The sequence below is a fragment of the Chiloscyllium plagiosum genome, unplaced genomic scaffold (assembly GCF_037043375.1).
Source record: "Chiloscyllium plagiosum isolate Xiang-an unplaced genomic scaffold, Cpla_swu_hap1 HiC_scaffold_33, whole genome shotgun sequence".
Lineage (NCBI taxonomy): Eukaryota > Metazoa > Chordata > Chondrichthyes > Orectolobiformes > Hemiscylliidae > Chiloscyllium > Chiloscyllium plagiosum.
The window spans coordinates 58,803,486-58,827,384 of NW_028270171.1; positions in this window are offsets into that span (position 1 = coordinate 58,803,486).

Below are 23,899 nucleotides of genomic sequence, written 5' to 3' on the forward strand. Positions count from 1 at the left end.
GAGAGAGAGAAGAGAGAGTGTGAGAGAGAGAAGAGAGAGAGAAGAGAGAGAGGAGAGACAGAAGAGAGAGAAAAGAGAGAAGAGAGAGAGAGAAGATAGGGAGAAGACAGAGAGAAGAGAGAGAGAAGAGAGAAGAGAAGAGAGAGAGTGAGAGAGAGAGAGAAGAAAGAGAGAAGAGAGAATAGAGAGAGGAGAGACAGAAGAGAGAGAAAAGAGAGAAGAGAGAGAGAGAGGATAGGGAGAAGACAGAGAGAAGAGAGAGAAGAGAGAGAGAAGGGAGAAGAGAGAGAATAGAGACAGAAGAGAGAGAGAAGAGAGTGAGAGAGAGAAGGGAGAGAGATGAGAGAAGAGAGAGAGAAGAGAGTGAGAAGAGAGAGAGAGAAGAGAGAGAAGAGACAGAAGAGAGTGAGAAGACAGAGAGAAGAGAGAGAGAATAGAGAGAGAGAAGAGAGAGTGTGAGAGAGAGAAGAGAGAGAGAAGAGAGAGAGGAGAGACAGAAGAGAGAGGAAAGAGAGAAGAGAGAGAGAGAAGATAGGGAGAAGAGAGAGAGAAGAGAGAGAGAAGAGAGAAGAGAAGAGAGAGAGTGAGAGAGAGAGAGAAGAAAGAGAGAAGAGAGAGAATAGAGAGAGGAGAGACAGAAGAGAGAGAAAAGAGAGAAGAGAGAGAGAGAGGATAGGGAGAAGACAGAGAGAAGAGAGAGAAGAGAGAGAGAAGGGAGAAGAGAGAGAATAGAGACAGAAGAGAGAGAGAAGAGAGTGAGAGAGAGAAGGGAGAGAGATGAGAGAAGAGAGAGAGAAGAGAGTGAGAAGAGAGAGAGAGAAGAGAGAGAAGAGACAGAAGAGAGTGAGAAGACAGAGAGAAGAGAGAGAGAAGAGAGAGAGAGAAGAGAGAAGTGAGCGAGAGAGAAGAGAAATAGAGAGAAGATAGAGCGAAGAGGAAAGAAGAGGGAGAATGGAGAGAAGAGAGAGAGAAGAGAGAGAAGAAGAGAGAGAGAGAGAAGAAAGAGAGAAGAGAGAGAGAATAGAGAGAGAGAAGAGAGAGTGTGAGAGAGAGAAGAGAGAGAGAAGAGAGAGAGGAGAGACAGAAGAGAGAGAAAAGAGAGAAGAGAGAGAGAAGATAGGGAGAAGACAGAGAGAAGAGAGAGAGAAGAGAGAAGAGAGAAGAGAAGAGAGAGAATGAGAGAGAGAGAGAAGAATGGGAGAAGAGAGAGAGATTAGAGAGAGGAGAGACAGAAGAGAGAGAAAAGAGAGAAGAGAGAGAGAGAAGATAGGGAGAAGACAGAGAGAAGAGAGAGAAGAGAGAGAGAAGAGAGAAGAGAGAGAATAGAGACAGAAGAGAGAGAGAAGAGAGTGAGAGAGAGAAGGGAGAGAGAGAGATGAGAGAGAGAGAGAGAAGAGAGTGAGAAGAGAGAGAGAGAAGAGAGAGAAGAGACAGAAGAGAGAGAGAAGAGAGAGAGTGAGTGAGAGAGAGAGAAGAGAGAGAGATGAGAGAAGAGAGAGAGAAGAGTGAGAGAGAGAAGACGGAGAGAGAGAGAGAGAGAAGAGAGAGAGAAGAGAAAAAGTAGAGAGAGAGAGAAGATTGAGAGAGAGAAGAGAGAGAGAGAAGAGAGAAGAGAGAGAGAGAAGATGGAGAAGACAGAGAGAGAAGAGAGAGAGAAGAGAGAGAGAAGAGAGAAGAGAGAGACAGAGTAGAGAGAGAGAGAGAGAAGAGTGAGACAGAGAAGAGAGATAGAGAGAAGATAGAGAGAGATGACAGAAAGAGAGATAGAGGAGAGAGAAGAGAGAGAGAAGAGAGAGAAGAGAGAGAGAAGAGAGAGAGAAGAGAGAGAGAAGAGAAAAAAGTAGAGAGAGAGAAGTGTGAGAGAGAGAAGAGAGAGAGAGAAGATAGAGAGAGAGAAGAGGGAGAGAAGAGAGAGAAGAGAGAGAAGAGAGAGAAGACAGAGAGAGAAGAGAGAGAAGAGAGAAGAGAGAAGAGAGAGAAGAGAAATAGAGAGAAGATAGAGCGAAGAGGAAAGAAGAGGGAGAATGGAGAGAAGAGAGAAGAGAGAGAGAAGAGAGAGAAGAAGAGAGAGAGTGAGAGAGAGAGAGAAGAAAGAGAGAAGAGAGAGAGAATAGAGAGAGAGAAGAGAGAGTGTGAGAGAGAGAAGAGAGAGAGAAGAGAGAGAGGAGAGACAGAAGAGAGAGAAAAGAGAGAAGAGAGAGAGAGAAGATAGGGAGAAGACAGAGAGAAGAGAGAGAGAAGAGAGAAGAGAAGAGAGAGAGTGAGAGAGAGAGAGAAGAAAGAGAGAAGAGAGAGAATAGAGAGAGGAGAGACAGAAGAGAGAGAAAAGAGAGAAGAGAGAGAGAGAGGATAGGGAGAAGACAGAGAGAAGAGAGAGAAGAGAGAGAGAAGGGAGAAGAGAGAGAATAGAGACAGAAGAGAGAGAGAAGAGAGTGAGAGAGAGAAGGGAGAGAGAGAGAGAGAAGAGAGAGAGAAGAGAGTGAGAAGAGAGAGAGAGAAGAGAGAGAAGAGACAGAAGAGAGTGAGAAGACAGAGAGAAGAGAGAGAGAAGAGAGAGAGAGAAGAGAGAAGTGAGCGAGAGAGAAGAGAAATAGAGAGAAGATAGAGCGAAGAGGAAAGAAGAGGGAGAATGGAGAGAAGAGAGAGAGAAGAGAGAGAAGAAGAGAGAGAGAGAGAAGAAAGAGAGAAGAGAGAGAGAATAGAGAGAGAGAAGAGAGAGTGTGAGAGAGAGAAGAGAGAGAGAAGAGAGAGAGGAGAGACAGAAGAGAGAGAAAAGAGAGAAGAGAGAGAGAAGATAGGGAGAAGACAGAGAGAAGAGAGAGAGAAGAGAGAAGAGAGAAGAGAAGAGAGAGAATGAGAGAGAGAGAGAAGAATGGGAGAAGAGAGAGAGATTAGAGAGAGGAGAGACAGAAGAGAGAGAAAAGAGAAGAGAGAGAGAGAAGATAGGGAGAAGACAGAGAGAAGAGAGAGAAGAGAGAGAGAAGAGAGAAGAGAGAGAATAGAGACAGAAGAGAGAGAGAAGAGAGTGAGAGAGAGAAGGGAGAGAGATGAGAGAAGAGAGAGAGAAGAGAGTGAGAAGAGAGAGAGAGAAGAGAGAGAAGAGACAGAAGAGAGAGAGAAGAGAGAGAGTGAGTGAGAGAGAGAGAAGAGAGAGAGAGATGAGAGAAGAGAGAGAGAAGAGTGAGAGAGAGAAGACGGAGAGAGAAGAGAGAGAAGAGAGAGAGAAGAGAAAAAGTAGAGAGAGAGAGAAGATTGAGAGAGAGAAGAGAGAGAGAGAAGAGAGAAGAGAGAGAGAGAAGATGGAGAAGACAGAGAGAGAAGAGAGAGAGAAGAGAGAGAGAAGAGAGAAGAGAGAGACAGAGTAGAGAGAGAGAGAGAGAAGAGTGAGACAGAGAAGAGAGATAGAGAGAAGATAGAGAGAGATGACAGAAAGAGAGATAGAGGAGAGAGAAGAGACAGAGAAGAGAGAGAAGAGAGAGAGAAGAGAGAGAGAAGAGAGAGAGAAGAGAAAAAAGTAGAGAGAGAGAAGTGTGAGAGAGAGAAGAGAGAGAGAGAAGATAGAGAGAGAGAAGAGGGAGAGAAGAGAGAGAAGAGAGAGAAGAGAGAGAAGACAGAGAGAGAAGAGAGAGAAGAGAGAAGAGAGAAGAGAGAGAAGAGAAATAGAGAGAAGATAGAGCGAAGAGGAAAGAAGAGGGAGAATGGAGAGAAGAGAGAAGAGAGAGAGAAGAGAGAGAAGAAGAGAGAGAGTGAGAGAGAGAGAGAAGAAAGAGAGAAGAGAGAGAGAATAGAGAGAGAGAAGAGAGAGTGTGAGAGAGAGAAGAGAGAGAGAAGAGAGAGAGGAGAGACAGAAGAGAGAGAAAAGAGAGAAGAGAGAGAGAGAAGATAGGGAGAAGACAGAGAGAAGAGAGAGAGAAGAGAGAAGAGAAGAGAGAGAGTGAGAGAGAGAGAGAAGAAAGAGAGAAGAGAGAGAATAGAGAGAGGAGAGACAGAAGAGAGAGAAAAGAGAGAAGAGAGAGAGAGAGGATAGGGAGAAGACAGAGAGAAGAGAGAGAAGAGAGAGAGAAGGGAGAAGAGAGAGAATAGAGACAGAAGAGAGAGAGAAGAGAGTGAGAGAGAGAAGGGAGAGAGATGAGAGAAGAGAGAGAGAAGAGAGTGAGAAGAGAGAGAGAGAAGAGAGAGAAGAGACAGAAGAGAGAGAGAAGAGAGTGAGAAGAGAGAGAGAAGAGAGAGAAGAGACAGAAGAGAGAGAGAAGAGAGAGAGTGAGTGAGAGAGAGAAGAGAGATAGAGAGAAGATAGAGAGAGATGACAGCAAGAGATATAGAAGAGAGAGAAGAGAGAGAGAAGAGAGAGAAGAGAGAGAAGACAGAGAGAGAAGAGAAAAGAGAGAGAAGAGAGAAGAGTGAGAGAGAGAAGAGAGATAGAGAGAAGATAGGGAGAGATGACAGCAAGAGAGATAGAAGAGTGAGAGAAGAGAGAGAAGACAGAGAAGAGGGAGAGAAGAGAAAAAAGTAGAGAGAGAGAGAAGTGTGAGAGAGAGAAGAGAGAGAGAAGAGAGAAGAGAGAGAGAAGAGAGAGAGAAGAGAGAGAAGAGAGAACGTAGAGAGAGAGAGAAGTGTGAGAGAGAGAAGAGAGGGAGATAAGATAGAGAGAAGAGAGAGAGAAGAGAGAGGGAGAGAGAGGAGAGAGAGAGAAGAGAGAGAGAAGAGAGAGAGAAGAGAGAGAGAAGAGAGAGAGAAGAGAGAGGGAGAGAGAGGGAGAGAGAGGAGAGAGAGCGAAGAGAAGACGGAGAGAGAAGAGAGAGAGAAGAGAGAGAGAAGAGAGAAGAGAGAAGAGAGAAGAGAGAGAGAGTGAGTGAGAGAGAGAGAAGCGAGAAGAGAGAGAGAAGAGAGAGAGAAGAGAGAGAAGACAGAGTGAGAAGAGAGAGAGAGAGAGTAGAGAGAGAAGAGAGAGTGAGAGAATATCGAGAGAAGAGAGAGAGAAGAGGGAGAGAAGAGAGAGAAGAGAGAGACGAGAGAGAGAAGAGAGAGAGAGAAGAGAGAGGGAGGGAGAGAAGAGAGAGAGAGAAGAGAGAGAAGAGAGAGAGAAGAGAGAGAAGAGAGAGAAGAGAGAAGAGAGAGAGAGAGAACAGAGAGGGAGAACAGTGAGAGAGAGAAGAGAGAGAGAAGACAGAGGGAGAAGAGAGAAGAGAGAGAGAAGAGAGAAGAGAGAGAGAAGAGAGAGAAGAGAGAGAGAAGAGGGAGAGAAGAGAGAGAGAAGAGAGAGAGAAGAGAGAGAGAAGAGAGAGAAGAGTGAGAGAGAGTAGAGAGAAAGAAGAGTGAGAGAGAGAAGAGAGAGTGAGAGAATATAGAGAGAAGAAATTAGAGAAGAGGGAGCGAAGAGAGAGAAGAGGGAGAAGAGAGAGAGAAGAGAGAGAGAAGAGAGAGAGAAGAGAGAGAAAAGCGAGAGAGGAAGAGAGTGAGAAGAGAGGAGAGAGAAGAGAAGAGAGAGTGAGAGAGAGAAGAAAGAGAGAAGAGAGAGAGAATAGAGAGAGAGAAGAGTGAGTGAGAGAGAGAGAAGAGAGAGAGAAGAGAGAGAAGAGAGAAAAAAGAGAGAAGATAGGGAGAAGACAGAGAGAAGAGAGAGAGAAGAGAGAGAAGAGAGAAGAGAGAGAGAAGAGAGAGAGATGAGAGAAGAGAGAGAGAAGAGAGTGGGAAGATAGAGAGTGGGAAGGAGAGAAGAGAGGGGGGATGGAGAGAGAAGAGGGACAGAGAGAGAGAAGAGAGAGAGAAGAGATAGAAGAGAGGGAAGAGAGAGAAGAGAGAGTGAGAGAGAGAGAAGAGAGAGAGAAGAGAGAGAAGAGAGAGAGAAGAGAGAGAAAAGCGAGAGAGAAGAGAGTGAGAAGAGAGAAGAGAGAAGAGAAGAGAGAGTGAGAGAGAGAGAAGAAAGAGAGAAGAGAGAGAGAATAGAGAGAGAGAAGAGTGAGTGAGAGAGAGAGAAGAGAGAGAGAAGAGAGAGAAGAGAGAAAAAAGAGAGAAGATAGGGAGAAGACAGAGAGAAGAGAGAGAGAAGAGAGAAGAGAGAGAGAAGAGAGAGATTAGAGAAGAGAGAGAGAAGAGAGTGGGAAGATAGAGAGTGGGAAGGGAGAGAAGAGAGGGGGGATGGAGAGAGAAGAGGGACAGAGAGAGAGAAGAGAGAGAGAAGAGATAGAAGAGAGGGAAGAGAGAGAAGAGAGAGTGAAGAAGAGAGAAAAAGAGGGAAGATAGGGAGAAGACAGAGAGAAGAGAGAGAGAAGAGAGAGAAGAGAGAAGAGAGAGAAGAGAGAGAAGAAGAGAGAGAAAAGCGAGAGAGAAGAGAGTGAGAAGAGAGAAGAGAGAAGAGATGAGAGAGTGAAAGAGAGAGAGAAGAAAGAGAGAAGAGAGAGAGAATAGAGAGAGAGAAGAGAGAGAGAAGAGAGAGTGTGAGAGAGAGAAGAGAGAGAGAAGAGAGAGAGGAGAGAGAGAAGAGAGAAGAGAGAGAGAGAAGAGAGAGATGAGAGAAGAGAGAGAGAAGAGAGTGAGAAGATAGAGAGTGGGAAGGGAGAGAAGAGAGAAGGGACAGAGAGAGAAGAGGGACAGAGAGAGAGAAGAGAGAGAGAAGAGATAGAAGAGAGGGAAGAGAGAGAAGAGAGAGAGAAGAAGAGAGAAATGACAGAGAAGAGAGAGAGAGACGACAGAAAGAGAGAGAGAACGGGGAGAATAGAGAGTGAAGAGAGACAGAAGAGAGAGAGAGAGAAGAGAGAGAGAAGAGGAGAAGAGAGAGAGAAGAGAGAGAGACGAGAGAAGAGAGAGAGAAGAGAGTGAGAAGATAGAGAGAGAGAAGAGAGAAGAGAAGAGAGAGAGTGAGAGAGAGAGAAGAAAGAGAGAAGAGAGAGAGAATAGAGAGAGAGAAGAGAGAGTGTGAGAGAGAGAAGAGAGAGAGAAGAGAGAGAGAAGAGAGAGGAGAGACAGAAGAGAGAGAAAAGAGAGAAGAGAGAGAGAGAAGATAGGGAGAAGACAGAGAGAAGAGAGAGAGAAGAGAAAAGAGAGAAGAGAAGAGAGAGAGTGAGAGAGAGAGAGAAGAAAGAGAGAAGAGAGAGAATAGAGAGAGGAGAGACAGAAGAGAGAGAAAAGAGAGAAGAGGAGAGAGAGAAGATAGGGAGAAGACAGAGAGAAGAGAGGGAGAAGAGAGAAGAGAGAAGAGAAGAGAGAGAATGAGAGAGAGAGAAGAAAGAGAGAAGAGAGAGAGAATAGAGAGAGGAGAGACAGAAGAGAGAGAAAGAGAGAAGAGAGAGAGAGAGAAGATAGGGAGAAGACAGAGAGAAGAGAGAGAAGAGAGAGAGAAGAGAGAAGAGAGAGAATAGAGACAGAAGAGAGAGAGAAGAGAGTGAGAGAGAGAAAGGAGAGAGATGAGAGAAGAGAGAGAGAAGAGAGTGAGAAGAGAGAGAGAAGAGAGAGAGAAGAGACAGAAGAGAGAGAGAAGAGAGAGAGTGAGTGAGAGAGAGAGAAGAGAGAGAGATGAGAGAAGAGAGAGAGAAGAGTGAGAGAGAAGACGGAGAGAGAAGAGAGAGAGAAGAGAGAGAGAAGAGAAAAAGTAGAGAGAGAGAGAAGATTGAGAGAGAGAAGAGAGAGAGAGAAGAGAGAGAGAGAAGAGAGAGAAGACAGAGAGAGAAGAGAGAGAGAAGAGAGAGAGAGAAGAGAGAAGAGAGAGACAGAGTAGAGAGAGAGAGAGAAGAGTGAGAGAGAGAAGAGAGATAGAGAGAAGATAGAGAGAGATGACAGAAAGAGAGATAGAAGAGAGAGAAGAGAGAGAGAAGAGAGAGAAGAGAGAGAGAAGAGAGAGAGAAGAGAAAAAAGTAGAGAGAGAGAGAAGTGTGAGAGAGAGAAGAGAGAGAGAGAAGAGAGAGAAGAGAGAGAGAAGAGGGAGAGAAGAGAGAGAAGAGAGAGAAGAGAGAGAAGAGAGAGAAGAGAGAGAAGACAGAGAGAGAAGAGAGAGAAGAGAGAAGAGAGAAGAGAGAGAAGAGAAATAGAGAGAAGATAGAGCGAAGAGGAAAGAAGAGGGAGAATCGAGAGAAGAGAGAAGAGAGAGAGAAGAGAGAGAAGAAGAGAGAGAGTGAGAGAGAGAGAGAAGAAAGAGAGAAGAGAGAGAGAATAGAGAGAGAGAAGAGAGAGTGTGAGAGAGAGAAGAGAGAGAGAAGAGAGAGAGGAGAGACAGAAGAGAGAGAAAAGAGAGAAGAGAGAGAGAGAAGATAGGGAGAAGACAGAGAGAGAGAGAGAGAAGAGAGAAGAGAGAAGAGAAGAGAGAGAGTGAGAGAGAGAGAGAAGAAAGAGAGAAGAGAGGGAATAGAGAGAGGAGAGACAGAAGAGAGAGAAAAGAGAGAAGAGAGAGAGAGAAGCTAGGGAGAAGACAGAGAGAAGAGAGAGAAGAGAGAGAGAAGAGAGAGAATAGAGACAGATGAGAGAGAGAAGAGAGTGAGAGAGAGAAGGGAGAGAGATGAGAGAAGAGAGAGAGAAGAGAGTGAGAAGAGAGAGAGAGAAGAGAGAGAAGAGACAGAAGAGAGAGAGAAGAGAGAGTGAGTGAGAGAGAGAAGAGAGATAGAGAGAAGATAGAGAGAGTTGACAGCAAGAGAGATAGAAGAGAGAGAAGAGAGAGAGAAGATAGAGAAGAGAGAGGAGACAGAGAGAGAAGAGAGAAGAGAGAGAAGAGAGAAGAGTGAGAGAGAGAAGAGAGATAGAGAGAAGATAGAGAGAGATGACAGCAAGAGAGATAGAAGAAGAGAGAAGAGAGAGAGAAGAGTGAGAAGAGAGAGAGAAGAGAGAAGAGAGAGAGAAGAGAGAAGAGAGAGAGAAGAGAGTGAGAAGAGAGAGAGAGAAGAGAGAGAAGAGACAGAAGAGAGAGAGAAGAGAGAGTGAGTGAGAGAGAGAAGAGAGATAGAGAGAAGATAGAGAGAGTTGACAGCAAGAGAGATAGAAGAGAGAGAAGAGAGAGAGAAGATAGAGAAGAGAGAGGAGACAGAGAGAGAAGAGAGAAGAGAGAGAAGAGAGAAGAGTGAGAGAGAGAAGAGAGATAGAGAGAAGATAGAGAGAGATGACAGCAAGAGAGACAGAAGAGAGAGAAAAGAGAGAAGAGAGAGAGAGAAGATAGGGAGAAGACAGAGAGAAGAGAGAGAAGAGAGAGAGAAGAGAGAAGAGAGAGAGAAGGGAGAGAGATGAGAGAAGAGAGAGAGAAGAGAGTGAGAAGAGAGAGAGAGAAGAGAGAGAAGAGACAGAAGAGAGAGAGAAGAGAGAGTGAGTGAGAGAGAGAAGAGAGATAGAGAGAAGATAGAGAGAGTTGACAGCAAGAGAGATAGAAGAGAGAGAAGAGAGAGAGAAGATAGAGAAGAGAGGAGACCAGAGAGAGAAGAGAGAAGAGAGAGAAGAGAGAAGAGTGAGAGAGAGAAGAGAGATAGAGAGAAGATAGAGAGAGATGACAGCAAGAGAGACAGAAGAGAGAGAAAAGAGAGAAGAGAGAGAGAGAGAAGATAGGGAGAAGACAGAGAGAAGAGAGAGAAGAGAGAGAGAAGAGAGAAGAGAGAGAATAGAGACAGAAGAGAGAGAGAAGAGAGTGAGAGAGAGAAAGGAGAGAGATGAGAGAAGAGAGAGAGAAGAGAGTGAGAAGAGAGAGAGAAGAGAGAGAAGAGACAGAAGAGAGAGAGAAGAGAGAGAGTGAGTGAGAGAGAGAGAAGAGAGAGAGATGAGAGAAGAGAGAGAGAAGAGTGAGAGAGAAGACGGAGAGAGAAGAGAGAGAGAAGAGAGAGAGAAGAGAAAAAGTAGAGAGAGAGAGAAGATTGAGAGAGAGAAGAGAGAGAGAGAAGAGAGAGAGAGAAGAGAGAGAAGACAGAGAGAGAAGAGAGAGAGAAGAGAGAGAGAAGAGAGAAGAGAGAGACAGAGTAGAGAGAGAGAGAGAAGAGTGAGAGAGAGAAGAGAGATAGAGAGAAGATAGAGAGAGATGACAGAAAGAGAGATAGAAGAGAGAGAAGAGAGAGAGAAGAGAGAGAAGAGAGAGAGAAGAGAGAGAGAAGAGAAAAAAGTAGAGAGAGAGAGAAGTGTGAGAGAGAGAAGAGAGAGAGAGAAGAGAGAGAAGAGAGAGAGAAGAGGGAGAGAAGAGAGAGAAGAGAGAGAAGAGAGAGAAGAGAGAGAAGAGAGAGAAGACAGAGAGAGGAGAGAGAGAAGAGAGAAGAGAGAAGAGAGAGAAGAGAAATAGAGAGAAGATAGAGCGAAGAGGAAAGAAGAGGGAGAATCGAGAGAAGAGAGAAGAGAGAGAGAAGAGAGAGAAGAAGAGAGAGAGTGAGAGAGAGAGAGAAGAAAGAGAGAAGAGAGAGAGAATAGAGAGAGAGAAGAGAGAGTGTGAGAGAGAGAAGAGAGAGAGAAGAGAGAGAGGAGAGAGAGAAGAGAGAGAAAAGAGAGAAGAGAGAGAGAGAAGATAGGGAGAAGACAGAGAGAAGAGAGAGAGAAGAGAGAAGAGAGAAGAGAAGAGAGAGAGTGAGAGAGAGAGAGAAGAAAGAGAGAAGAGAGGGAATAGAGAGAGGAGAGACAGAAGAGAGAGAAAAGAGAGAAGAGAGAGAGAGAAGCTAGGGAGAAGACAGAGAGAAGAGAGAGAAGAGAGAGAGAAGAGAGAGAATAGAGACAGATGAGAGAGAGAAGAGAGTGAGAGAGAGAAGGGAGAGAGATGAGAGAAGAGAGAGAGAAGAGAGTGAGAAGAGAGAGAGAGAAGAGAGAGAAGAGACAGAAGAGAGAGAGAAGAGAGAGTGAGTGAGAGAGAGAAGAGAGATAGAGAGAAGATAGAGAGAGTTGACAGCAAGAGAGATAGAAGAGAGAGAAGAGAGAGAGAAGATAGAGAAGAGAGAGGAGACAGAGAGAGAAGAGAGAAGAGAGAGAAGAGAGAAGAGTGAGAGAGAGAAGAGAGATAGAGAGAAGATAGAGAGAGAGACAGCAAGAGAGATAGAAGAAGAGAGAAGAGAGAGAGAAGAGTGAGAAGAGAGAGAGAAGAGAGAAGAGAGAGAGAAGAGAGAAGAGAGAGAGAAGAGAGAGAGAAGAGAGAGAGAAGAGAGAAAGTAGAGAGAGAGAGAAGTGTGAGAGAGGGAAGACAGAGAGAGAAGATAGAGAGAAGAGAGAGAGAAGAGAGAGGGAGAGAGAGGAGAGAGAGAGAAGAGAGAGAGAAGAGAGAGAGAAGAGAGAGGGAGAGAGGGGGAGAGAGAGGAGAGAGAGAAGAGAAGACGGAGAGAGAAGATAGAGAGAAGAGAGAGAGAAGAGAGAAGAGAGAAGAGAGAAGAGAAAGAGAGTGAGTGAGAGAGAGAGAAGCGAGAAGAGAGAGAGAGAGAGAGAAGAGAGAGAAGACAGAGTGAGAAGAGAGAGAGAGAGAGAGTAGAGAGAGAGAAGAGAGAGTGAGAGAATATCGAGAGAAGAGAGAGAGTAGAGGGAGATAAGAGAGAGAAGAGAGAGAAGAGAGAGAGAAGAGAGAGAGAGAAGAGAGAGGGAGGGAGAGAAGATAGAGAGAGAAGAGAGAGAAAGAGAGAGAGAGAAGAGAGAGAAGAGAGAGAAGACAGAGAGAGAAGAGAGAAGAGAGAGAAGAGAGAAGAGAGAGAGAGAACAGTGAGAGAGAGAAGAGAGAGAAGACAGAGGGAGAAGAGAGAAGAGAGAGAGAAGAGAGAAGAGAGAGAGAAGAGAGAGAAGAGAGAGAGAAGAGGGAGAGAAGAGGGAGAGAAGAGAGAGAGAAGAGAGAGAGAAGAGAGAGAAGAGTGAGAGAGAGTAGAGAGAAAGAAGAGTGAGAGAGAGAAGAGAGAGTGAGAGAATATAGAGAGAAGAAATTAGAGAAGAGGGAGCGAAGAGAGAGAAGAGGGAGAAGAGAGAGAGAAGAGAGAGAGAGAAGAGAGAGCGCGAGAAGAGAGAGAAGCGAGAGAGAAGAGAGAGAAGAAGAGAGAGAGTGAGAGAGAGAGAGAAGAAAGAGAGAAGAGAGAGAGAATAGAGAGAGAGAAGAGAGAGAGTGAGTGAGAGAAGAGAGAGAGAAGAGAGAGGAGAGACAGAAGAGAGAGAAAAGAGAGAAGAGAGAGAGAGAAGATAGGGAGAAGACAGAGAGAAGAGAGAGAGAAGAGAGAAGAGAGAAGAGAAGAGAGAGAATGAGAGAGAGAGAGAAGAATGGGAGAAGAGAGAGAGTTTAGAGAGTGGAGAGACAGAAGAGAGAGAAAAGAGAGAAGAGAGAGAGGGAAGATAGGGAGAAGACAGAGAGAAGAGAGAGAAGAGAGAGAGAGAAGAGAGAAGAGAGAGAATAGAGACAGAAGAGAGAGAGAAGAGAGTGAGAGAGAGAAGGGAGAGAGATGAGAGAGAGAGAGAGAAGAGAGTGAGAAGAGAGAGAGAGAAGAGAGAGAAGAGACAGAAGCGAGAGAGAAGAGAGAGAGTGAGTGAGAGAGAGAGAAGAGAGAGAGATGAGAGAAGAGAGAGAGAAGAGTGAGAGAGAAGACGGAGAGAGAAGAGAGAGAGAAGAGAGAGAGAAGAGAAAAAGTAGAGAGAGAGAGAAGATTGAGAGAGAGAAGAGAGAGAGAGAAGAGAGAAGAGAGAGAGAGAAGAGAGAGAAGACAGAGAGAGAAGAGAGAGAGAAGAGAGAGAGAAGAGAGAAGAGAGAGACAGAGTAGAGAGAGAGAGAGAAGAGTGAGAGAGAGAAGAGAGATAGAGAGAAGATAGAGAGAGATGACAGAAAGAGAGATAGAAGAGAGAGAAGAGAGAGAGAAGAGAGAGAAGAGAGAGAGAAGAGAGAGAGAAGAGAAAAAAGTAGAGAGAGAGAGAAGTGTGAGAGAGAGAAGAGAGAGAGAGAAGAGAGAGAGAAGAGAGAGAGAAGAGGGAGAGAAGAGAGAGAAGAGAGAGAAGAGAGAGAAGACAGAGAGAGAAGAGAGAGAGAGAGAGAAGAGAGAAGAGAGAAGAGAGAGAAGAGAAATAGAGAGAAGATAGAGCGAAGAGGAAAGAAGAGGGAGAATGGAGAGAAGAGAGAAGAGAGAGAAGAGAGAGAAGAAGAGAGAGAGTGAGAGAGAGAGAAGAAAGAGAGAAGAGAGAGAGAATAGAGAGAGAGAAGAGAGAGTGTGAGAGAGAGAAGAGAGAGAGAAGAGAGAGAGGAGAGACAGAAGAGAGAGAAAAGAGAGAAGAGAGAGAGAAGATAGGGAGAAGACAGAGAGAAGAGAGAGAGAAGAGAGAAGAGAGAAGAGAAGAGAGAGAGTGAGAGAGAGAGAGAAGAAAGAGAGAAGAGAGAGAATAGAGAGAGGAGAGACAGAAGAGAGAGAAAAGAGAGAAGAGAGAGAAGATAGGGAGAAGACAGAGAGAAGAGAGAGAAGAGAGAGAGAAGAGAGAGAGAAGAGAGTGAGAAGAGAGAAGAGAGAAGAGAGCGTGAGTGAGAGAGAGAGAAGAGAGATAGAAGAGAGAAGAGAGAGAGAAGAGAGAGAGATGAGAGAAGAGAGAGAGAGAAGAGACTGAGAAGAGAGAGAGTGAAGAGAGAGAAGAGAGATGAAAGGGAGAGAGAGGAGAGAGAGAGAAGGGAGAGAGAGGAGAGAGAGAAGAGACAGAAGAGAGAGAGAGAGAACAGAGAAGAGAGAGAGAGTGAGTGAGAGAGAGAGAAGCGAGAAAGAAGAGAGAGAAGATACTGAGAGAAGAGAGAAGAGAGAGAGAAGAGAGAGAAGACCCAGAGAGGAGAGAGAGAGAGTAGAGAGAGAGAAGAGTGAGAGAGAGGGAGAGAGAGAAGAGAGAGAGAAGAGAGAGAGAGAAGAGAGAGTGAAGAGAGAGAGAAGAGAGAGAGAAGAGAGAGAAGACAGAGAGAAGAGAGAAGAGAGAGAGAGAACATGGAACATAGAACATAGAAGAATACAGCGCAGTAAAGGCCCTTTGGCCCTCGATGTTGCGCCGATCCAAGCCCACCTAACCTACACTAGCCCACTATCCTCCATATGCCTATCCAATGCCCGTTTAAATGCCCATAATGAGGGAGAGTCCACCACTGCTACTGGCAGGGCATTCCATGAACTCACGACTCGCTGAGTAAAGAACCGACCCCTAACATCTGTCCTATACCTACCCCCCCCCCCTTAATTTAAAGCTATGCCCCCTTGTAATAGCTGACTCCATACGTGGAAAACGATTCTCACTGTCGACCCTATCTAAACCCCTAATCATCTTGTACACCTCTATCAAGTCACCCCTAAACCTTCTTTTCTCCAATGAAAACAGCCCCAAGTGCCTCAGCCTTTCCTCATACGATTTTCCTACCATACCAGGCAACATCCTGGTAAATCTCCTCTGCACCCGTTCCAGTGCCTCCACATCCTTCCTATGGTATGGCGACCAAAACTGCACACAATACTGCAGATGCGGCCGCACCAGAGTCTTTCCAACTGCAACATTACCTCAGTACACCGGAACTCAATTCCTCTACCAATAAAATCCAGTACGCCATATGCCTTCTTCACCGCACTATTTACCTGGGTGGCAACTTTCAAAGATTTGTGTACATGGACACCAAGATCCCTCTGCTCATCCACACTACCAAGTATCCGACCGTTAGCCCAGTACCCCATCTTTTTATTACTCTTACCAAAGTGAATCACCTCACACTTAGCTACATTGAACTCCATTTGCCACCTTTCTGCCCAGTTCTGCAGCTTATCAATATCCCGCTGTAACCTGCCACATCCTTCCTCACTGTCTACAACTCCTCCGACTTTCGTATCATCCGCAAACTTGCTCACCCAACCTTCTAACCCCTCCTCCAGGTCATTTATAAAAATGACAAACAGCAATGGTCCCAAAACAGATCCTTGTGGAACACCGCTAGTGACGGCACTCCAAGATGAACCTTTGCCATCAACTACTACCCTCTGTCTTCTTCCAGCCAGCCAACTCCTAATCCAAACCTCCAACTCACCCTCAATGCCATACCTCCGTATGTTTTTGGAGTAGTCTACCATGGGGAACCTTATCAAATGCCTTACTAAAATCCATATACACCACATCGACTGCTTTCCCCTCGTCCACCTCCTTAGTCACCTTCTCAAAGAATTCAATAAGGTTTGTGAGGCACGACCTGCCCTTCACAAAACCATGCTGACTATCCTTGATCACATTATTCCAATCCAGATGTTCATAAATCCTATCCCTTACAATTCTCTCTAAGTTTTTGCCCACAACAGAAGTGAGACTCACCGGTCTATAGTTACTAGGGTTATCCCTACTCCCCTTCTTAAACAAGGGAACCACATTTGCTAGCCTCCAATCTTCTGGCACTACTCCTGTAGACAACGAGGACATAAAAATCAAGGCCAATGGCTCTGCAATCTCCTCCCTTGCTTCCCAGAGAATCCTAGGATAAATGCCATCAGGCCCAGGGGACTTATCTATTTTCACCCTTTCCAGAATTTCCAACACCTCTTCTCTACATACCTCAAAGCCATCCATTCTACTTAATTGTGACTCAGTACTCACATTGACAACAATGTCCTGTTCCTGATTGAATACTGACGAAAAGTATTCATTCAGTGTCTCCCCAATCTCTTCAGCCTCCACACGCAACTTCCCACTACTAACCTTGACTGGACCGATTCCTACCCTAGTCATTCTTTTATTCCTGACATACCTATAGAAAGCCTTAGGGTTTTCCCTAATCCTACCAACTAACGACCTTTCATGTCCCCTCCTTGCTGCTCTTAGCTCTCTCTTCAGGTCCTTCCTGGCGACCTTATAACTCTCAATCGCCCCAATTGAACATTCACGCCTCATCTTTACATAGGCCGCCCTCTTCCATTTAACAAGGGATTCCAATTCCTTTTTAAACCACGGCTCCCTCACACGACCCTTCCCTCCCTGCCTGACGGGTACATACTTATCAAGGACACTCAATAGTTGCTCCTTGAACAAGCTCCGCATATCAATTACACACTTGCCTTGAAGCTTACTTTTCCAGGTCACACATCCTAAGTCATGCCTCACCGCATCATAATTTCCCTGCCCCCAGCTATAACTCTTGCCCTGTAGTGCACTCTTATCCCTCTCCATCACTGGAGTAAAATTCACCGAATTGTGGTCACTGTCCCCAAAGTGCTCACCTACCTCTAATTCTAACACCTGGCCTGGTTCATTACCCAGAACCAAATCCAGTATGGCCTCACCTCTTGTTGGCCTATCTACATATTGTGTCAGGAAACCCTCCTGCACACATTGGACAAACACTGACCCATCTAACGAACTTGAGCTATAGCTTTCCCAATCAATATCAGGAAAGTTAAAGTCCCCCATAACAACCACCCTATTACTTTCACTCTTCTCTTGAATCATCCTCGCAATCCTTTCTTCTACGTTTCGAGGACTATTAGGAGGCCTGTAAAAAACTCCTAACAGGGTGACCTCACCTTTCCGATTCCTAATCTCAGCCCAAACTACCTCAGATGGCAAGTCTTCATCCATCGTCCTTTCCACAGCTGTAATACTATCTTTGACAAGCAATGCCACACCTCCCCCTCTTTTGCCCCCACCTCTGACCCTACTAAAACATTTAAACCCTGGAACCTGCAACAGCCAATCCTGTCCCTGTTCTACCCATGTCTCCGTAATAGCCACAACATCGAAGTCCCAAGTACCAACCCACGCTGCAAGTTCACCTACCTTATTTCGTATACTTCTTGCATTGAAGTATACACACTTCAAACCACTTTCCTGTTTACAGGCACCCTCCTTTGAAATTGATGCCATGTTCCTAACCTCCCTACACTCCAGGTCCTGCACCCTAAAGCTACAGTCTGGGTTCCCATGCCCCTGCAGAGTTAGTTTAAACCCCCCCTCCCACCCCAAGAGCACTAGCAAACCTCCCACCAAGGATACTGGTGCCCCTCAGGTTCAGGTGCAGACCATCCTGTTTATAGAGGTCTCATCTTCCCCAGAAAGAACCCCAGTTATCCAAATAAAGGAATCCCTCCCTCCTGCACCATCCCTGTAGCCACGCATTTAACTGTTCTCTCTCCCTATTCCTCGACTCTCTATCACGTGGCACGGGTAACAAACCAGAGACAACAACTCTGTTCCTTCCTACTCTGAGCTTCCAACCTAGCTCCCTGAAAGCCTGTCTAACATCCTCAGCGCTCCTCCTACCTATGTTATTGGTGCCAATGTGGACCACGACTTTGGGCTTCTCCCCCTCCCCCTTAAGGACCCGGAAAACACGATCAGAGACGTCACGTACCCTTGCACCTGGGAGGCAACATACCAAACGTGAGTCTCTCTCGTTCCCACAAAACCGCCTATCTGTGCCCTGAACTATTGAGTCCCCAATTACTACTGCTCTGCTCTTCTCCACCCTTCCCTTCTGAGTAACGGGGACAGGCTCCGTGCCAGAGGCCTGAGCCCCGTTACTTACCACTGGTAAGTCCCCCCCCCCCCCCACAAGTATCTAAAACAGTATACTTGTTCTTGAGGGGAACGGCCGCCAGGGGTCCCTGCACTGGCTGCTTCCTCCCAGTCCCCCTCACTGTCACCCATCTATCTGCCATCTTTGGAGTTACTACTTCCCTAAAGCTCCGATCTATGACCCCCTCTGCCTCCCGAATGATCCTAAGTTCATCCAACTCCAGCTCCAGTTCCCTAACGCGGTCTTGGAGGAGCTGGAGATGGGTGCACTTCCTGCAAGTGTAATCAGCAGGGACGTCCATGGCATCCCTCACCTCAAACATGTTGCAAGAGGAACATTGCACTGCCTTCACTGCCATCCCTCTGAAAGTAACTTTTTATATAAAAAAAAACTGGGTCTAAAGAATACAACAAGCAAAATGCAGCACTTACCTACTTACCACAACGGGTCTTATTATTTAGGTTAGAGGAGGAGGGCGGGTGGGAGACACTACCTCTGTAGTGCCTCGCGTTCTTCTCCTGCGCGCTTTTAAAGGGAAAAAAAACCTACCCGGCTGCCCCTCCGGTCTTCGTCACTTCCGCCTGCTGCTCCCGCTCTTTCTGTAAAGAGAGAAAAAAAAGCACCGCTGCCCGCTACCGGTAAGTAATTTTAAAACAAACTGTCTTACCTTAGCTGCTGCTCGCACTCAAAGTGACCTCCTCTGACAAGACTCTCGCTGGTCAACCTTTATCTGGAGAAGTTGCAATTAATTTTCTCCTTCAGAGGTTTCTGCAAAACTTACCCTACTAGTAAAAATGGACTCACGACTCTGTAATTCGCTGCATTATCTCTACGAGCGTTGTTGAAAACTGGAACCACATTAGGAGTCCTGCAGTCCTCTAACTACGCCCATCTGGCCAAAATGCAATGTAAAACATTGGTCAGAACATGTGTAATTTCCTCTCTTGTCTCACAAAGCAAAGTGAGTCACAACCCCATCCCGACCTAGGGGTTTGCCCACGTTTGGCCTTGCAAAATCTTCAATACCGTCTAAGTCGCGATGTGAAACATCTCAAGCAACTCTCAGTTCTTCGTCCAGCATTCTGTTGCTATATATTACCACTCAAGGACTGTTCCCCAGGTGAATATGTAACGTGATTAACTCAAATATCTATTTACTGACACAACTGCAATATTACACTGGAGGGATGTCATTGTGAAATTGAATCACAGTGAAGTTTCATTGGCTTGTGAAAAAGTTTGTTTTCATGATTTTCTAAGCCTCAAACAGGTCCCCCTCAATCTCCGTTTTTTCTGATGAAAATAGACGAACCTACTCATCCTCTCTTCACAGCTAGCACCTTCCATACCAGGTAACATCCTCGTAAACCTACTCTGCACCCTCTCATAAAGCATCCACGTCCTTTCGTAATCTGGCGACCACAAATGTATACAGTATTCTAAAAGCGGCCGAACCAATGTCTAATATAATTTTGACATGACTTGTCAGCTCTTCTTCTCACTACCCCGTCCAATGAGGGCAAGCATACGATACGCCTTCTTTACCACTCTATCCACATGTGGAACAACTTTCAGGGTACAATGGATCTGCACTTCCAGATCATTCTGCCCATCAACTTTTCCCAAGGCTCTTCCGTTCATTGCATAATTCGCTCGGGAATTAGTCTTGCCTAAATGCATCACCTCACATTTTTCCGTATTGAAAATCATCTGCCACTTTTCCGTCCAACTCTCTCTCCTGTATTCTCTCACAGTTCCTTATACTTTCTGCTACTCCACTAATCTTCGTGCTGTTTTGTCGAATCCTATCTCACAGGGAATTATAGGGGAACTTTGCAAAGCTTCTCACAACTCAGGGGTCAGTCATAAAAGCAATATCCCACTAACTGCATCGATCACTGCAAATTGTAAACAATACACGTGTTTACTAAATAGTTCCAGACAGCAGAGAGAACTATGTTGTTGTTTGTGCTTGTATTGAAGAAGCTGATCTGGAGAGAGATCGACACAGCCCCACGTCCTGGTCCTCACGGAAGATAAGGGTACTGGGGCCAATGACAGGTGATCGGTTTAATTCACTCCAACCATACTTTCACCTCTCGGTGACATGTTTCGACCTGGTATTCGGCATAATTAAGAGCTTTTTCAGTCTCTATCTATATTTCCTTCCAATGCTCACACTGTCCCTACGTCCCTCTCTCCTATTTCAGTTTACACACTTAGTTTCACTGCCTCCCCACCCCTTCGCCATTCTCGTTTGCTCTCTCTCTCGGATTTGTACTCTGTACCTCTCAAGATCCCTCTTTGCAAACCCTAGTTCTTAGAATCCTCTCTCCTCTTCCGTTGCAAGGAAACAGTGGCAGGGTTTGGTGGTGCTGTGGATCATAGGTCGTTGATAGTGTAACAGAGGGGGTGTTGTGGAGCACAAGTCCGTTGTTTGGATAGAAGTCTGGGCATTTGGCCAAATGCCATTCACAGAGGACACAGTGGCTGTGAGAACCCTGAACGTTACTCGGGGGTAAATACATAGTTGGCACCATAGCCTGTGACCAGGGTGAAAGAGTGAAGTTGGGACAACAGGTGATTGTGTGCGAATGGGTTCGAAAGCCATTTGTAGAGCAGTCACTGGGCAGGATTTTACAGGTTAGTGCTTAGGGTAGTGAGTTAGGAGGAAGTGAGCTTGACAGAGGGGCAGTGAGCAGGATGTTGCGTATGACGGTGGAGTACTGGGTGTGGAAGTGGAAGTGACGTTGGTGAAGTGTGAGGGCGAGTGAGGAAGGTGGTAGGGGAGTGTGCATGATAGTTAGCGTGAAGTGGCAGAGTTTGAGCGGAAGTGAGCCTGATGGTGGAGGAGAGTACAGGGAGTGAGACTTACAGCAGTGTGTGGGAGAGTAAGCATGACGGTGCGAAAATGAGCAAGATTGAGGCAGAGAATATTCGGCATGAGAGTCACGCTGAAGGATTGTGCAGTGGACTGAGTGTGATGGTGGGGAATTGAGCGAGGAGTGTGTGTGATCTTTGGGCAATTGGCGGGGGAGTGAGCATGATGGTGGGGGATTGAGTGGGTACATTTGCATGATGGTGGGGTTTTAGATTACTTACAGTTTGGAAACAGGCCCTTCGGCCCAACAAGTCCACACCGACTGGCCGAAGCGCAACCCACCCATACCCCATCATTTACCCCTTACCTAACACTACGGGAAATTTAGCATGGCTAATTCACCTGACCCGCACATCTTTGTGATTGTGGGAGGAAACCGGAGCACCCGGTGGAAACCCACGCAGACACGGGGAGAACGTGCAAACTCCACACAGTCAGTCGCCTGGGGCGGGAACTGAACCCAGGTATCTGGCGCTGTGAGGCAGCAGTGCAAACCACTGTGCCACTGTGCCACCGTGCCACCCGTGTGAGCTGGGAATAAGTGTGATGTGTAGACGTAAGTGCGGGAGTGTGCTGAAGGTGTGTAAGTGTGCGCGGGAGTGACCATAATGGTGGGAAAGGGAGTGCTGGTATGTGTTGCTCAAGGGTAGTAAAGTAGTGATCGTGACAATCTGAGAATGTACAGAGCAGTGAGCGAGATGGCGGAGGATTGACTGGGGAAGAATGTCTGAAAGTGCAGTAGTGAGGAGGGTGTGTGTATGACAGTGGAGGGTGTACAGGGAAGTTCGCATGATGGTGAGGGATTGTACCCTGGAGTGAGGGGATGGAGGGTAGTCTGCAGCTGAGTGAGTGTGACGGTAGAGTAGCGTGCAGGGAGTGTTGGTGTGAGTATCGGTGAGTGTGCAGGATTATGGGTGTGACAGTGGGAGGCTGTGCAGGTTAGGTAGTATGACAGAGGTGTTGTGGGATAGTGAAATTGAACGACTGTGCATTGGAGTGAGCATGATTGTGGGTGACTGTGCGAGGAAGTAAGTATGACGGTCTTGAAGAGTACACAAAAGAAAACAAGACAGTGCTGTAAGCACGATGGCAGACGTGTGCGGGTCAGTGAGTGAGAAGGTGGAGGAGTACTCAGGGCAGTGAGTGCGACGATGAGGGAGTTTGCTAAGATGTGAGCGTGACGGTGGAGGAGCGTGTGTGGAAGTGAGTGTGATGGTGGGAGGTTGTACAGGGAGAGTGTGTGATCTGGAGTACAGTGTGGCGGTTTGAGCAAGACATTGGGCAAATTCCCAGTGGAGTGATTTTGATGGTAGGGGAGTGTGTGAGGGAGTGAGTATGTGGATGAGGTATGTTTAATTGAGTAAGGTTGACGGTAGGGGATTGTGCTGGGGATTGTGTGCGACAGTGAGGGATTGTGTGAGGAAGTGAGTGTGACGGTGGAGTAGTGTGCGGGGTGTGAGTGTGTCAGTGGGTTAGTTTGTGGAGAGTGGATGTGTAATGATGGTGGAGTGTATGGATTGTGAGAGTTACATTCTTAGAATAAGCAGCGAGTGGACATGTCGGTGTGGATGATTGCAGGGGAGTGAGCCTGATGGGTGGTTTTGTGCATTGAGAATGAGTGTGATGGGGGCGAAGAGTGCAGTAGCATGAGCTTGACAGTGGGGCGAGTGAAGTGCAATGAGTGTGATGGTGTGGGCGACTTCAGGTAAGTGAGTGTGCGGGTGGGGTATTATTCGGAGTGAGCGTGACAGAGTGGTGGTGTAAGGGCGAGTGAGCGTGTCGATGGGGGAATGTGTGGGCAAGTGAGAGTGCCAGTAGTGGCGTCTGTGGGGGCTTTTCCTAACGTTGTGAAAGTGTGGAGTGGAGTGAAGCCGATGGTGTTGAAGTATATTTGGGAGCCAGGGTGATGATTAGGCAGTGTGTCAGAGAGTGAATGTGATGGATGGGAGTGTGCAGGGGACTGTGCGTGATGGTGGGGGATTGAATCTGATTGTTGGGGTGTGTGAGGGCTATTTTGATTGATGGTGTGGAAGTGAATGAGAGAATGAGAGTACTGGGGGACTGTGAGCACAGGAGCGTGCATGAAGGTGGGTGAGGTTGCTGGGGAGTGAGCAGGATGGTGGGAAAGTCAGTGGGGGAGTATGCGTGATCGGGGGCAGTGGCTCTGACTGTGGGAGAGGGAACAGGGGAGTGTGTGCGATGGTGGTGTTGTAACTGGGGGAGTGTACATGTTTATTGGGTAGTGAGTGTGGGAGTGAGCATGACGGTGGTAGAGTGTGCCAAGCAGTAAGCATGGAGGTCGGGAAGTCAATGATGGAGGAATATGATGGTGGACAGTGTGGAGAGACAGTGAGTGTGAGGTTCAAGACGTGTATGGGTGAGTGAGCGTGATGGAGGGACAGTGTATGCAGAAGAGAGCGTGAAGGTAGATTTGTGTGTGAGGGAGTGAGTGCGACAGTTGGGTGAGTATTCATTACTATGAGCAAGACAGTGGGGGAGTGTATGCGGGATGAACATGATGATGAGTGAATGTGTGGTGGAGTACGAATTATGGTGTGGTAATGTTTGTGCGAGTCAGCATCGTGTTAGGGATGTTTGCGGGTGAGTGGGCTTGTTGGTTTATGAGTGTGTGTGGGAGTGAGTGTTATGGTGCGGGAGTGTGCAGATTAATTTGCAAGAAGTTGGGCCTTCGTGCTGACGAGTGAGCTTGACCGTGCTGTCGTGCACATGGCAATCGAGTGTCCATGGCTTAGTGTGCAGAGAGAGTGAGCTAACAATGGGAAAGTGTCGTGGGGAGTGTGGATGAGGTGTTTGTGTGTATAGCAAGTGTACATGACAGTGTGGAAGTGTTCATTGGAGTAACTCTGACAGTGGTAGAGTGTGCAGTGGAGGAGTCGCTAAATTTGGGTGAGTGAGTATGATGGTGGGCAATTGTGTGGGATAGTGTGTGTAACAGAAAGGGATCATGCAGGGGAGTGAGCATTAGGTGGCGGGTTTGTCTGGGTGAGTGAACGTGACATTGGGGCAGTATTCAGTGGAGCGAAAGTGGCAGTGAAGAAGTGTGTGGGGCATGACCTTCACAGTGGCTGAGAGCGCAGTGACGTGAGGGTGCTGGTGGATGCATGTGTGGAAGAGGGCGTGATAGTGGTGTAGTTTGCAGGTGACACAGTGTGAAAGTGGGGGAGTGTGCAGAGAGAGTGAGCGACCCAATGGCGGAGTGTGTGTGAGAGTGCCAGTGACAGTGGGGAATTTATGGCAGCAGTGCATGCTGGTCTCGAAGTGTGCAGGAGAGTGAGTCAGATGGGGCAGGAATTTCCAGCAGAGTCAATGTAATAACAGTGAAATGTGCAGGGGATTTAGTGCGAGAGAGAATCTGACAGTGGGGATGTACTCAGGCGAGTGAGAAAACCGTGTCAGAGCGTGTAACAGAATGAACGTGACACAGGTGGAGAGTACAGGGAAGTGACTATAATGATGCCGAAGTATGCGGGCGAATGATATTGACAGTGGGAGAGTATGCAGGGGATTGCGGCTTTAGGTGTGGGAGTGTACAAGCGGATTGAGTTCGATGGGATCAAGTGCGTGGCTGAGTGAGTGGGATCGACCATAGAACA